The sequence below is a fragment of the Sturnira hondurensis genome, unplaced genomic scaffold, assembly GCF_014824575.4.
Source record: "Sturnira hondurensis isolate 20B ecotype Veracruz unplaced genomic scaffold, ASM1482457v3 Scaffold0006413, whole genome shotgun sequence".
Classification (NCBI taxonomy): domain Eukaryota; kingdom Metazoa; phylum Chordata; class Mammalia; order Chiroptera; family Phyllostomidae; genus Sturnira; species Sturnira hondurensis.
Window position 1 is genome coordinate 21,620,229 of NW_028079044.1, and position 12,131 is coordinate 21,632,359.

The 12,131-nt window shown below is 45.4% G+C and overlaps 1 protein-coding gene across 2 annotated transcripts in view; it reads right to left on the bottom strand.

The window, feature by feature from the left end:
• Window positions 1–12,131, bottom strand: part of LOC118988520 (high affinity cationic amino acid transporter 1) — a 66,683-nt gene that overhangs the window by 23,579 nt on the left and 30,973 nt on the right. For both annotated transcript variants that reach the window (XM_037048217.1, XM_037048218.1), the window contains one exon: window positions 11,199–11,298. The gene's annotated coding sequence lies outside the window, so the exon portion shown is untranslated. The remainder of the gene's footprint in view (window positions 1–11,198; window positions 11,299–12,131) is intronic.

Consider the following 12,131-nt stretch of genomic DNA (forward strand, 5'->3'; position numbering starts at 1 on the left):
TGGTCAAAGTCATCAAAACCAAGGAAAGTGGAGGAAATTGTCAAAGGCCTGCGGGGCCTGAGGAGGCATGTGGGATCCTGGATGTGGGACAAGGACACGAGCAAGGGAAAATCTAAGAGAGTCTGAATGAAGTACCATTGGTACTTCATGTCTGAATGTAGCTACTGGTACCATTGGTACTTTATGTCTGAATGTAGCTACCAGGCCATTGGTACAAACAATGGCCTTTGTTTGTACCAATATCAGTTCATAACAGGAAACTGGGTATGGAATGTGTGGAAATTCTCAGTAATACCTTCACATTTTTTCTATAAATCTAAAACTGTTCTAAAATAGCTTATTTAAAAAGAAAACAGCAGGTGCAGCGATAAGCTACCATCGTTATTTTTGGCTATAGAGATGTAAAACGGTATCACTGATTTTTCATCTTTATCATCAGTTGATACCTACTGACTTAAGTTTGCTGCAATAAAGCCATTGGAGATCACATGCCAGCCAAGTCCATACCTAACCCTCCAGAACACTCAACTGCCTGTCCCAACACAGGGCCCCTGCGTGGGCCATGACACTGGCCAGGTCCAGGTCATGGAAAATGGAGGTGGTCCTTTCCACATTTCATCTAACAGCTTTTAGTTAGAATTGGGAGAGAAAAGTCATCCGATCTGGTCTCCTTGTTACACAGATGAGAAAAAATAACTACAAGAGTCAATGTCACACAAGGTCACAGAGCTCTGACGACACAGCAGCCCAAGTCCTCATCTAGGGCTCTGGCTTTACAGGTGGGAAGAAAATGATCTCACTGTGTCTTAAGATGGGGAGGCAGTGAGGAGGGAATGAGGAGAGATGGTTCATTTGTGGAGCAGGGAAATCAGACACAAAGGTTCGATAAGAGCAAAAGAGGGCAGGTAACCGGAATGAGAGAGGAACAAGCACAGAGGTCAGTGGCTTCCCTCAGCAGCACACCAGCCTGTTCCCGAAAGCTCTCAGGCCAGGAGCAGATTCAGGGGAAGCAGGTTTTGCAGACAAGAGCAGCTTGAGGGGGAGCAGGTATGTGAGGACCTGAATGGGACACCAGGGCAAGTGGAAGGACTCAGCACTGTCCCAGGGAGCTATTCCTCCAGTAACTGCCTTTTCTTTTCTTCCTCAGAGGATTTAACTGGATTTATTCTGAGAAGCTGTAAGTCACAGCAATGTCATTAGCAAGTGATTGCTTGAGTAACAAGTTAAAAGGGAAGGTACACATTTCACCACAACCCTTGACTCTGCTAGGGCATGTGTAAAAACATGATAAAATAACAACTCCTCAACATCGTTTTTTGGGGGGAGGGGAGTATTTTTAAGTACACAGGAATTTTAAAGGGAAGTGGGAGATAAAAATGCCTTACCATTCGCATTGTTTTTAAGTTGGTTGGTAGATATGGTGACAGAGAGCCTGCCTGTTCCCATCCTCTCCTAGACGTGGTTTCTGAGTAACAATAAGCACATTTTCTCCCCCAAACAATAAAAGCCAAGTGCAAGGCATAGATAATGCAATTAAATAGCATTCTCCTCCCTAGGCCTCACAGAGTAAAGCAAACTAAGGGCCCAGAAGGTAGGATGAGCCCTCTGCCTTCCACTGAAAGACACTTCTGTCCCTTCTCAAAAGTGTGCTGTTGTCTAAAGCAGAAGATTGACCACATTGGGATTCTTCACAAAAGGCCCACTGGAGACCCAACAGGCTGGGAATGGATTTTTGAGCCTTCTTAGGGTGGAAGGCAAATAGGAGCCTATGACTCACTGTTGGCAGAAGTGGCCCACCTGGGGGTGCACAGCCCTGTGTGCCTGTGTCATCGGTCCAGGGAGGGCTTTGACCAGCAGAAACCCACTCACAGAACCTACTGACTAATCCTGGTGGCTCAGTACCATTTTCAAAATAAAGTGGGCAGATTACTGAATTCTATGAATTAGAAGCTGATGGTTTCAAACATCACGTGAGAAGGGACTTCTTTGAGCTGACAAACCGTGACCAAACAGATGCAGCCCACAGGGGACCAGCCTCTGCATGAGCAGCTCCCCATGGGAGCCCCAGGGCAAAGTGCTCTGAGCACTGGTGGGGCAAGGCTGGGCAGGAACCTCATAGGAGATCAACTGCCCATCATTCTCACCTTGGTCCCTCCAACAGTGCTGCTTGCTATCTATGCAAGGAGCACCCAATTCCTTTGGAAGACACTGGGACAAAAATGCGTAAGAGCACTGCTGAGAGGTGCAGATCTGATCCTCAGGAGGGTGCCACCATCTCAAGTTAGGTGTTCACGTCTACCTTCCAGGGTAGGGGAAAATGTGACACTATGTCCTGGCTTTGTTTTTAGGAAATAGCCTTTCTGTCTCCCTGAAATAGTGCAAAACTGTGTCCTCCAAGGGGCATCGTGTGTCCATAGCCCATGCACACCAGGCCACCCCTGACACTCATGCTGAGACTCCAAAGCTGGAGGTTCTGCCAGTGGTGAGACTGCACGAAAGTTCCCCTGCAGGCAAATCCCACATTTCAGCCCCAGCACCACCAGGTTCACACAGACTTCCTGCTGTCGGGAGACACGCAGAAAGCCATCAGAAGGCTCTGACAGCATTAGCTGGAAATCAGGTTATCCTTTCTCATGGGCAGAGATGTGTACAGTGGTTGACACCTACTTTGATTTGAAGTTTTGACAGAAATCTTGCAAATGTCTCCAACCCATTGTACTCCCTGGTCATTCATCATTAAAAACACTTACCTTCTGTGAAATCCTCCTGGAAAAGCTAAGGGATATCTGTTCCTTTCCCACAGAAACCCAAACTCTAAGTAATTTTCCCCACTAGTACTTACTCTATAATAACAACAGCAATACATTGATCAATCAATGATCAGGACTTTAGAGATAAAGACTTTTGTACGCTCTGTTTTGAAGGTTTCTGGATGAAAGTGGGCAGATGTGAATGGTATGATTCTAAAAATCATATTTAGTGATAGTTTCACCACTGAAAACGTCCAGCTTAATGGCTTGAAGGGGTCTATTATATATACTCAGATAATAAATGCCATTCATTGATCAAAATATTAATATTGACATTCTACTAGTCAAAACTTTGACCCCTCCTTGAAGTGAGTGATGGTCTTTAGGATGGCCCAGGCCCTGGAGGCCTTTCACTAGGTACCTGGTGGGCACCAGCTGGAGTAACGTCTACCATTCCAACAGGATGTGCACTGCGGTCTCCAGCTCACATGCTAAGGAGAGCAGGTCTTTGCTCGGGTGCTAGCCTTTAGGATCCCACTAATGGGTGGGCAGGCACAGTCAACTCCCTACAGCATGAGCAGCTGCCCACTTATGGGTGGCTGCCCTGAGGCACCTGCTCTAGAGCTCATACAACTGTAACAGGGAAGGAAGCAGAATGCCTGTGACTGGGTGATCTGCCACCAGGTGGTAGGAGGGGTCCAAAACAGGGCATCCTAGGACACTGGCCATTGTGGGAGAGGAGAAGAAGACTCAAGGCAAGGAAAAAAAACCTGTGTTGAAGGAAGTGCTCTCAAAGCCAGATCTCCATTTACCCCCAGATGCCAGGAGGTCCAGGTGCAAGAACTTAAATTTTTTAAAAACCAGAAAGTAGACACTAAACAGGGCAACCCAAGAAGTAGGCACGGCATTGTGAAAAAGAGGTAAGAAATGACAGATCTGAACCAAAACTATGGGGTTGGGAGCGAATGTTAAAACTACAAAAACAGTAGGCAAAGTCTGTAGTTGAAGCAGGGCTGGCTCACACCCACGGACCCTCACTGGGTGGCAGCAGTCTGTCTGCCTGGGGGAGATGTGGTGGGGGAATCTGGACTCTTTAAAGCCCTCCAGGGTCTACATTTGTCTGACCCCAAACCACGAGGAACAAAATTCACTCATCTCACCCCTGTGCTTGATACAGCCTGCGTTTAAGGAATTGCCTAAATCCACAGTCCTACCCCCAGGAAGCAGTGTCAGGGTGAGGAGGCTGACAGGGTGACAGAGCTCCAGGAGAGGAATGTGGGACCAAGAGAAGGTTTAGCTGTCTGTCTCAAAGACTGCTACTTTCATGGGGCAAAAAGGTCAATTTCATCAAGTGAGGACAGAGGCAGGAAGCCTGGAAATCCACCTGAGCACATCTCTGCATCTAGTCAGGAGCCTTGGTTGTAAACACACTTGACATCTTTCTGAAATCCGCAGCCTGCAGGTACTGCGGCTTCTCAGTGGCACAGGCAGGCACTCAGTCCAGCTGGTTCAGCTGGCGGTTGAACCTCATGGTGCCCGGCATTCACACTCAGCTTAACAAACCATGAAGCTAATACTGCCTGCAGGCACCTAACTTATAAGTGGTGGAGTCTGGATCTGAAAAGAACCTAAGTCATCTAATCCCAAAAGCGCTATTCCACACCAGGTGCCAAACCAAACGGACTCAAGTTTGACCAAGCTTCTTCCCACTGCCTAACAATTCTTACTTTGTCACCTTGCCTGAAATCTTACAGATAAAAGACTGACGTGGGTTAAGTGTCAACCTCTTTTTGAATGCCATTAGCCCTGTAAAAATTAAGTCAATTAGTTATTCACGAGGTGCAGTTAATCAACATAACCCACCCACTTCCCTCCAGCCACTGAACAAGGCCCATTGTCTCAGAGGCCACAGGAGCTTTATTTGGGACTGAGGAAAAGTAGCTACAGCCATCCCTCAGTATCCAGCAGATTGGTTCCAAGACCTCCTCCCCACCCCTGTGGATAATAAAATTGAGGAAGCTCAAGTCTCTTATATGAAACCATGTAGCATTTGCATATAACCTATACACATCCTCCCATATATTTTAAATCACCTTTAGATTACTTATAATACCCAATGCAATGTAAATGCTACCTAAATAGTTATTACATTGCATTGTTTAGGGGATAACGTCAAGAAAAAAGTCTGTAAATGTTCAGTAGAGACGCTGAAAGTAGAAAGTTCAGTCATTATAGGCCAAACTACATAGTACATGTCAGCAACAACAAAACATTTTTTATTGAATACTCTCAATCCATGGTTGGTTGAACCTACAGATATGAAACTTATGGGTACGGAGGGCCAACTATATTTTGAGTGGCAAAGGTCAATTGGGACCTCAGTGGAGAGTTCTGGAAGGCACATGGGGAGATCGCAGGCTTGGAAAGGAATGCAGCGGAGGGAGAGTGGCCAAAGCAAATGGTTTTATATTGTGTTGGAGATGCCATATCTCTGATAAAAGGGGGGGGGGGAGTGTCAACATAGCATATATAGAATCCCTTAAAATAATAACATATATGAATATAAGTGTACGTAAAGAATGATATAGAAGGAGAACTAAGGTGTTTAAGTCTGAATAGGAAATGATGGGCAATTTTATTTTCAGTACTTTGATATTTTTTTCTATGAGTTTGTATGCCTTCTGAATTAAAGGAAATCTCTTTTGATGAAACTAATGAAGAAGCAAGTGGGAAAAAGGAAGGCAGAGGGTTCACAGGAAAGTCAAACCCATATCAAGGGTCCATCTAAGAGGGGTGGATAAAGGGATACATGGGGTTTATTTTGCTTTCTCTTCATCTCTGTGCATATTTGAAAATTTCCAGAAGTAAATGTGAAAAGATATTCATCTAGGACTGACCCAGAAAGCAATGAGGAAACTTTCTACAACCCACAGCCTAGGCCAGGATAAACCTACAAAGCTGTAAACCACAGCTGCATAGTAGTTAAAGTCTTTTATATACAATAGAATTAGGTTAAACCACGTGGAATTGTCAGTATTTGGTCAATTTTTAACTAGAAAAATGGCCAAGAATAAAGAGTTTGTAATGGGCAGTCGTAGGCTCACCCCTCACAAGCTGTGTCTCTAGACAAATTTCTCTGAGCTCCACTGTATCATTTGCAGAATGAGACTGAAATCAGGAAAACAATGTGAGTTCCAAAGAACAGACATAAGAACAGAGTGGTTCATAGGTTTTTCAAAAGCCAGCAGCCGCTCAGAGAGAGAACCCTGTAGACACCCACATGTTTCTGTGCTACATATTATGAGGGATGCAGTGAATTTTGTCCTGCCCTGTCACCTTTCAGCATTACACACCCTAAGGGGAGATGGGGGGAATAAAGCACAGCCAAGCCACAGGTGCCACCCGTCAGACAGTACCAGGCGAGGCTGGAGTGTAGGTGTGCGCGGAGAAGCAGGAGAGTCTCGAACGGCCAGATGAGTGATTTACACTTTGCTCAGATGTAAAATTTTGAAGCAGAGAATGGCATAAACTAAATATAGGGTTAGCCATAAAGTTCATTTGTTTTTTTTCCATACGATGGCTCTAGCAATGCTTAGTTGTCTTTAATTTCATTAAAAACAATTTTGTTAGATTTTATTGTGACAGCTGTCATATAAGTGTGCATTAAAAAAAACTTATCCAAACTGGTGGATTTTTGTGCAGCCATTTAAATATTAAGGATGGAAAAATATGCAACATTTTTGGCATATTATGCTTTAATATTTCAAGAAAGATAAAAATGCAACTGAAATGCAAAAACAAAGATTTGTGCAGTGTATGGAGAAAGTGCTGTGACTGATTGAACATGTCAAAGGAGGTTTGCCAAGTTTCTTGGTACTTCTGACATTTTGGCCATATAATTCTTCACTGAGGGGCTCTCCTCTGCATTGGAAGATGTTTAGCAGCACCCCTGGCCTCTACCCACTAGAAGCCAATAGCAGGAGATATCTGACACACTCAAAATATCCAAATCGATCGAGTTACTGATGAAAATGAAAAATGTGCCTTTTTTATGGAAAAACTAAACAGACTTTTTGGCCAACCCAATAATACTGAGAGGATTACTTTGGTCTCATTGTACAGGGCAGACTAGAGAAGGGAGTGATTCCAGAACTGCCAGATCTCATGGGCAGCCTTCGTCTATGGGACCGCAAGTCAGTAGGCTCGCCTTTGGGAATGGTATTTCAATCCAACTTATAAAGTAACATTTGCACAAGCCAATGCTACCACCTTTCACAGTCACCTGCCACTCATTCCCTGTCCCTGTGTTTTCCTCTAAAAGCCCTGAGACACAAGTAATGCACACCCCTGTGGTTACCATAGGGATTATCTCCATGTTATGTGCCGTGCACACACCACCCCTAAGCCCACAATGCCATATTTTATTAGAGGTCTTGCTGTCTTATTTGCAACCACGCTTCACAGGTGGCCAAAATTTCAGACACCCCAAGAAAAGCTTTGAAGACAGGAAGCAACATCATAGCCTCCTGCTGTGGTTCACCACCTTCCCTGTGCTCAGCCCAACAACTAACTGCCTGCCGTGCTTTTCCACTTTGAGATTGCATTTTAAGTACTACACTTGGAGAAACATCCTGATGGGTGGTCACAGAAAAGTCTCTATTAGAAAGTAGAATGGGGCTCCATTTGTCTGGAATGAGGTTGAGGCATCAGAAACCAATGGCCAGTTACAGGAGAGCCTGTGAATTCCAGAGCAATCACAGCCCAGGAGAGGACTGCTCCAGAGGGTGGAGCTGAAGCCAGAAATGAACAAATATAGTTATTTCCACTAGAGCAGAGAGCCAGGCTGTGGCATTAGGTGTGAAGGAGCCCTTTCTGCGCATCACATAGATTTCGCTGGCACACAGATCACAGGCAGTATGACACTTGCTCTGCTTTCATACAAGGCTCCAGTGCAATAGCCAACAACAGACTATCAATCCAGAATGTTCTTGTACTTGGCTCCCAAGCTCTTAATATGCCTACCTACCCTCAGTTATCCAGATTGTGATTCACCTGAAATTTCTTCTCCTCTAGTTACTGCTTTACAACTCCATGTCTTTAGAGAATCAGGAGACACAGCACAGGCTTCTGCTGCTTTTCATTAATTTTTAAAGGCTAAAAATAGACACTGCAATTTACACCCCTAGAATGTTCTCTACACAGCCCATCACCACAGAAAAACACTGTGAGGGCATCTCTCCTTGTGGAAGTTCCCTGCTGCATCAGTCACCTTAAACTCAGGCCACATTTTCCTACACAAACAACACAATGAAGCCACCACTGGATGCTAAAGCAGCTCACAAGAAGCAGTTTAACCCTCAATGTTCCCAAGCAGAAGGGAGCACTCTAGCGCCGTGCACTACCTGGCAGGTCCACGGGCAAGAGCACCTCTGTGTTGGCAGGAAGGATAAATGGATCCTGGAGAGTTGTGATCTTTTAATAGATTTAAAATAATGAGAAATTGGGGGAAAAAAGAAAAGAGCAAAACCGTTTTTCACAAACATGGATAGCAGGTAGGAACCACTTTTCAATCCTCCTCTCAAGGGACCAAGAAAGGTGACCTTGGTGGCCCCATTCACCCCACACTCTAAGGTGGCCCCATTCGCCCCACCTCCATGAGTTCCCATTAGTGTGGGTGGAGACTGGGACTTCCTCCTAATCAACGGAATATGACAGAGGGGATGGTGTCTCTCCTGCGACTACATGATGTTCTGTGAGGCTGCATCCAGCAGGCTAACTCTCCTTGCCGTCTTGATGAAGTTAGGGGCCACACAGGTGGTCTCCAGGTCTGCCAGCAGGAGGCTGGGGCCCTAAACCCTATAATCACAGGAAACGCTCCTGGCTAATAATCTTAAGGAGCATGGAAGCAGGCTCTACCCCAGCCGAGCCTCCGCATGAGAACCCAGCCCCAGTCAGCTCCTGAGGGCGGCCACGGGGAACTCAACATAGCACCACTGCACCACATTCTGACTAGAGGACCTGTGAGAAGACGGATGTGTGTTGTCATTTGCTGCTAAGTTTAAGATGTGTTATGACTAGGAGATAATGAGTCTGTATTTTTTCTCTCTTTAAACCTTCACGGTTTCAAATGTCTCTGCTTTGGTAGCTGAACTAATCCTTACTTCACCTGAAACTACTTTTTTTCTTGGTTAAGGCCAAATGATTTGAAAGTAGTTTCCTCCTTCTGCAAGAATGGCATACATTAAATAACTATTATTTCATTTTCTAAAAACTGTGTGTCTACCCTGTGCCTACTTGACTGTACTGTCCCTGCTCTCGGGGTGCTCAGAAGCTGCACAGGAAGACACAAACAACCATCCATCCCACAGCAAATACTGTCTTGCATCCACCAAAGGCTGTCTCCTTCCAGGTGCTGAGGATGCTGCCAGGAGTGGAACAGCGCCCCCTACCCTCGTAAAGGAGGAGACAACATGATCGATCAAAGTGTATAAACAGGTGCTGCAGAGACAGCAAAGCCTCCCCGAGACACACCATCTCTGTCACCATCTCTGGTCCGTATGTCTTCACCCAAGAAGAGTGACATCATGGTGGCGTCCAATAGATAGACTGTGACTTCCTCTGATTTAGCCATGGCTCAGGACCTGTGCCCAAGCACCTAAGGACACCAGGGCTTCACCACACATTTTGTGCCAGCACTGTCCACCCCTTGAAACAGCCAGCCTGACTCAGGCCTTTCACTTAGGCATGAATACTCACCCCCGCCATGCCCAGTACTAGGGAACAGAGAAAGAAGTTCTTACAACAGTCCGTTCCACCAGCAGAGACACATCTGACTACTGCAGCAAGGGAGGAAGAATGCAGAATGAACTCACCCTGATTTAAGCACTTTTACTAAATAACTTCTGAGAAAGGAAAGGAAAAAAGTATTCGAGGCTTGCAGTGGCTTCTGGTACTCCATGGAATATCCTCCTCTCCTTTCCCTGCTGGCAAGGATCTAATTTTGTTGCCTTTGTGGAAGTGAACCTAGTATTTACAAGGTTGCTTCTGACATGTACGAGGGTGCAACAGCCTCAAAAATAAGGTGCTTACTTACAGCTGTAATCCCCCTGGGAATTAGGAGCTCTGGGAATCCATCCTCCTTCCTTCTATTCAAGGCAGCTGCTTGGAGATGCTGACATGTGGCAAAGGGCAATAGCTAGATACCTGCAAAGTCCCTCTGATGAAGGAATCTATGTGGACTCCTGATCCCTGATCTTGTGGGCATTCTTAATATAGCTACGCACTTAAAATTAAGACTATAGATGGCCCCAAGTAATGTAAGAATGTGAGAGGATGATAAAAGGCAGGTGACATTCTTTACACAAACACACACACACACACACACATACCTGAAAACATGACTTCCATTTTTTGTGAGGAATAAAACAGTGAAAATGATGAAGTCTCTATGTGGCAAACTCATTTTTAAAAAATAGAATAACAACAAAAAAAGCTTTCAAGTATTTCAATAGTAGAAAACTTTTTTCCCTCACTGTGTCCCATGCCAAACTCCAATATAAGAGTCTAATAAAATGGGAGCTACTCTTAATTGTAAGAGACGCACGTGCCGAGCCCCACAGACTAGCCTCGACCATCCCCGCCTGGCTCCTGTGACCCACCTGACACGCACTGATCCTTACAGCACCTAAACCACAGAACAAGCTAGAGAAGAATGCTTAAGAGTGAAAAATAGAAGAGGGAGAAGAATACGAAGAAGAGAGAGAAGAATACGAAGAAGAGGAAAAGTTTGTGAATAGGAAAGAAATCAGAGCTTGCCCTTGACCGTAAGAAATGCAAAGTCTCCCAGCGTCAAAGGCAGAAATGCAGCCCGGTGTATCACTGGCACGCTGTGCACACCCCCATGGAGCAGCCGGCAGCTGGCACACAGAGCACAGAGCCCTCCACATGCTGCTGCTGACAGCACAGCACCCGGTGTCTGCTGACCCTGGCCTTTGTGCAAAAGGCCTTACCATCTGTAGGTGTTAAGAGTTCTGCTTGAAGAAAATGTAGAAACTTAAGAAACTCACCACTGTGAAAGGGAAAAACCTATTTTCTGATGAGATGGAAGTACTAAATGATTCTTTTTTAAAAATTTTTATTTATTGATTTGAGAGAGAGACTGATTTGTTGTTCCATTTATTTATGCACTCATTGACTGATTCCTCTATGTGCCCTAGAGGATTGAACCCACAAACTTAGTGAATCAGGACAGTGCTCTAACCAACTGAGCAACCTGGCCAGGGCCAAAAGTGCTAGATGGTTCTGAAAAAGCACAGCAGCCATAGATTTTAAAAGGTTACTTGTCATTTCACTTAAAAAGTCAACAACTGAATAAAGGTCTAAGTGAAAAATACATTCTAGCACAAAAGTGATAACCATACTACTCGGTGGCTGATGGGCAGACTGTACCTGAAATATGATCCAAGGACTTGTCACCTTGTCCCCCAACAATCGCCTGGGTCTTGGAGCAAAGATGTCTCAAGAGGGATAAGCTGGGAGCTTCAGGCTCCTGCAAGGCAAAGACGAGACATCAGACACAATCTGTTTGGGCCCCAGAATCTCCATGCCTTGGCTGTTACAAGAGGAATGACTCCATTTGACTTGGCACCAGGAAGGACGTCCCAGCTGTAATACCAATGAAGAATCGGATGAAGGCAGGGAGGCGAGGGTCATGTCACAGGGACTAAGACACGGGGTTGAGCACCACCAGGCAGGGTCATCAGCAAGGGAATTCAGAAGACAGGAAACAGGACAAGATGGCCTAAGACCCAGAGATCCTACCATATCACTTCTACAAAAAGAAGGTCATATTTTGAATAAAGATGCTATCATCACACTCACAAGCCATTTCCACAAATCTAGGGAATACAGGTGGGTATGCAAGAGTCTGAGGCCCTTGCTAGGGACCAGGAAGGGGAGTGAACCCTTTCTTTTTTAAATTATTTATGTATTTATCTTTAGAGGGGAAGGGAAGGAGAGAGGGAAAGAAACACCAGTGTGTGGTTGCCTCTCCTGAGTCCCTCGCTGGGAACTGGCCTGCAACCCAGGCATGTGCCCTGACCGGGAATCAAACCACGATCCTCTGGTTTGCAGGCCTACGCTCAGTTCGCTGAGCTACACCAGCCAGGGCTACCCTTTCTTGACATTGGTATTGAGAACTGAAGTCAGCAGGGACAGAAAACCTTGTCAGGGGTGTCAAACTAATTTTCACTGGGGGCCATATCAGCCTCACAGTTGCCTTCAAAGGGTTGAATGTAATTTTAGTACTGTACAAATGTAACTACTTCTTAACCAGTTACACGAAAGCTTGGTGCTGCTGCTGGGTAGAAACAAGGGGGTGGG